We start from the raw sequence: 3,048 nt of genomic DNA, 5'->3' as shown, positions 1-3,048 counted from the left end.
GCTAAGAGTAATACTACTCTTTTATATATTGTTCGAAAGGCCCAGAATCAAACAGACACCACCGGGTTGAAGTTTAAAAAAACAGGCGGGACGGGCACCCTCCAGGTCAGTCACCCTCCTAAGGCTTTAGGAGAGCCCGGCCCTTCGGGTCATTGAACCTCGCCCCTGCGCCCGCCCCTGTCGCGTAACGCAGCAAGCAGTAGGTACCCGTCTCCCGTGCGATGAGAGTAGGAGACCGAGCCCGGAGAACCGGAGGAGTGCGGCTGCAAACGACAGCAGGGCCCAGAGCCTCGCGCCGCAGCACCCGCGCCATCCTCCGCATCCAGCGGACTTAGCGGCGGAGGGGGAAAGCGGAAACCGTCCCGAGCGCACCTCATGCAGCCTCTTTCACGTGCGGGGGGCTGGGAACTCTGCAAACACCCTCCGCGCACCAAGAGGAAGGAGAAGGGCAAGGCTTTACCGGCCCTCGCATCCTTCCTCCCGGCTTTTAAAGGAGTGCGCCCCGCGGCGCTACCCGGCCCACGTTAATGATCCTTCCGCAGGTTCCCCTACGGAAACCTTGTTACGACTTTTACTTCCTCTAGATAGTCAAGTTCGATCGACTTCTCGGCGCCAGGCCGGGGCCCCCCCCGGCGAGGGCACCCCGACCACAGCCGATCCGAGGACCTCACTAAACCATCCGATCGGTAGTAGCGACGGGCGGTGTGTACAAAGGGCAGGGACTTAATCAATGCGGGCTTATGACTCGCGCTTACTGGGAATTCCTCGTTGATGGGGAAGAATTGCAATCCCCAATCCCAATCACGAACGGGGTTCCGAGGATTACCCGCGCCTGTCGGCGGAGGCGAGCGACCCGCTGAACCGTCCAGTGTGGCGCGCGTGCGGCCCCGGACGTCTAAGGGCATCACAGACCTGTTATTGCTCCATCTCACGCGGCTGAATGCCGCTTATCCCTCTAAGAAGTTGGGGAGAACGCCGACCGCGGGGGCCGCGTAACTATTTAGCATGAGGGAGTCTCGTTCGTTATCGGAATTAACCAGACAAATCGCTCCACCAACTAAGAACGGCCATGCACCACCACCCACAGAATCGAGAAAGAGCTATCAATCTGTCAATCCTTTCCGTGTCCGGGCCGGGTGAGGTTTCCCGTGTTGAGTCAAATTAAGCCGCAGGCTCCACTCCTGGTGGTGCCCTTCCGTCAATTCCTTTAAGTTTCAGCTTTGCAACCATACTCCCCCCGGAACCCAAAGACTCGTGGTTTCCCGCAACGCTGCCCGGCGGGTCTTTTGTCGTAACGCCGCCGGATCGCGGGTCGGCACGGTTTACGGTCGGAACTACGACGGTATCTGATCGTCTTCGAACCTCCGACTTTCGTTCTTGATTAATGAAAACATACTTGGCACATGCTTTCGCTTTCGCCCGTCTTGCGCCGGTCCAAGAATTTCACCTCTAGCGGCGCAATACGAATGCCCCCGGCCGTCCCTCTTAATCATGGCCCCGGTTCCAAAAACCCATGGAAGACAGAACCGGAGTCCTATTCCATTATTCCTAGCTCAGGGTATTCAGGCGGTGCGTGGGCCTGCTTTGAGCACTCTAATTTATTCAAAGTAAACGCTCCGGGCCCCCTGGCGCGGACAACCCAACCAAGGGCATCCGGGGGACGCCGGCGGGCAGGGCGTGGGACGGGGCGTGTGGCTCGCCTCGCGGCGGACAGCCGGGCCCACTCCCAAAATCCAACTACGAGCTTTTTAACTGCAGCAACTTTAATATACGCTATTGGAGCTGGAATTACCGCGGCTGCTGGCACCAGACTTGCCCTCCAATGGCTCCTCACCCATGGGTTTAGGATGTGCTCATTCCGGTCACGGCGACTCGAAGGAGACTCGTGCCGTTATTTTTCGTCACTACCTCACCGTGTCGGTAATGGGTAATTTGCGCGCCTGCTGCCTTCCTTGGATGTGGTAGCCGTTTCTCAGGCTCCCTCTCCGGAATCGAACCCTGATTCCCCGTTACCCGTGGTCACCATGGTAGGCACATATACTGCCATCGAAAGTTGATAGGGCAGACGTTTGAATGAGACGTCGCCGCCTCAGAGGGCGCGCGATCGGCCCGAGGTTATCTAGAGTCACCATCAATGGGTTATGGGTCTGATAAATGCACGCGTTCCGCTTTCCTCCCCCCCCCTCACGAAGCGAGAGCACGGTCGGCGCTTGTTCGCATGTATTAGCTCTGGAATTACCACAGTTATCCGAGTAACCGTGTGGAGCGATCAAAGGAACCATAACTGATTTAATGAGCCATTCGCAGTTTCACTGTAACGCCCGTGTGTACTTAGACCTGCATGGCTTAATCTTTGAGACAAGCATATGTTACTGGCAGGATCAACCAGGTAGCGAGCAACCTCTGTCGGGGTGGGAGCCGGCCAGGGAGACAGCGCACCGAGGAGGCCAGGCCAGCCACCCCGGTGAACTCAACGGCCGTGACATACACATGCCGGCTTTTATGAGAACACGATGGGGGGTTCGAGGCCGTCCTGCAACGGGGGCAGAAGTGTGGAGCCGTCGGCGGCGCACGGAGAAGGACAGGCCGGCCGCCCCGGTTAACTCAACGGCCGTGACACGCATGCCCCTCCGCGGGGGCTTACATGCTGGCTTCATGAGGAAACGGAGAGGGGTTCAGGGCCATCCAACACACCCCGGGGGCCCCCGTGTCAAGGAACTCATATCTCCGCGGCAGCCCCACCGCGGGTCGCGCAACACCAGCTTCCTGGGGGGAGGCCGGGTGAGCGTGGCCGCGCTCGGAAGCTCAACGGTCGGATTCGGGTGCCCTTCCGACCGGAGGGTAATTTTAAACCAGGAAATGTTCGATTCACGGGAAATGCCAGCTACAAGGTGGGGGGGGGCCTCTTTCAAGCACCCGAGCCCGAGCCGTGCGGGCATCCGTGCGATCGGACGGACTGAGCGGATCAAGACCGGCCTTCTGAGTCTCTCTCGGATAGGGTCGGGCGGGCTTCGTCGTTGCCGAAACCCCCCTGGAGGCTGGCCCGCA

General features: G+C 59.2%; 2 non-coding genes across 2 annotated transcripts in view; both read right to left on the bottom strand.

Annotated features, from left to right (window-relative positions):
- Positions 1 to 10, bottom strand: part of LOC118821879 — a 154-nt gene extending 144 nt beyond the window's left edge. Inside the window, exon 1 of the ribosomal RNA XR_005008384.1 lies at positions 1 to 10. This exon is cut by the window's left edge and continues 144 nt beyond it. This is a non-coding gene — a ribosomal RNA (5.8S ribosomal RNA).
- A 515-nt stretch (positions 11 to 525) lies between these two features.
- LOC118821877 lies at positions 526 to 2,392 on the bottom strand. Its single transcript, XR_005008382.1, has one exon. It is a non-coding gene; the product is annotated as an 18S ribosomal RNA (ribosomal RNA).
- Positions 2,393 to 3,048: the final 656 nt, after the last annotated feature.

The sequence above is a fragment of the Colossoma macropomum genome, unplaced genomic scaffold, assembly GCF_904425465.1.
Source record: "Colossoma macropomum unplaced genomic scaffold, Colossoma_macropomum, whole genome shotgun sequence".
Taxonomy (NCBI): domain Eukaryota; kingdom Metazoa; phylum Chordata; class Actinopteri; order Characiformes; family Serrasalmidae; genus Colossoma; species Colossoma macropomum.
The sequence above is the reverse complement of the archived record's forward strand: the minus strand, read 5'-3'. Positions and strand labels throughout refer to the sequence as shown.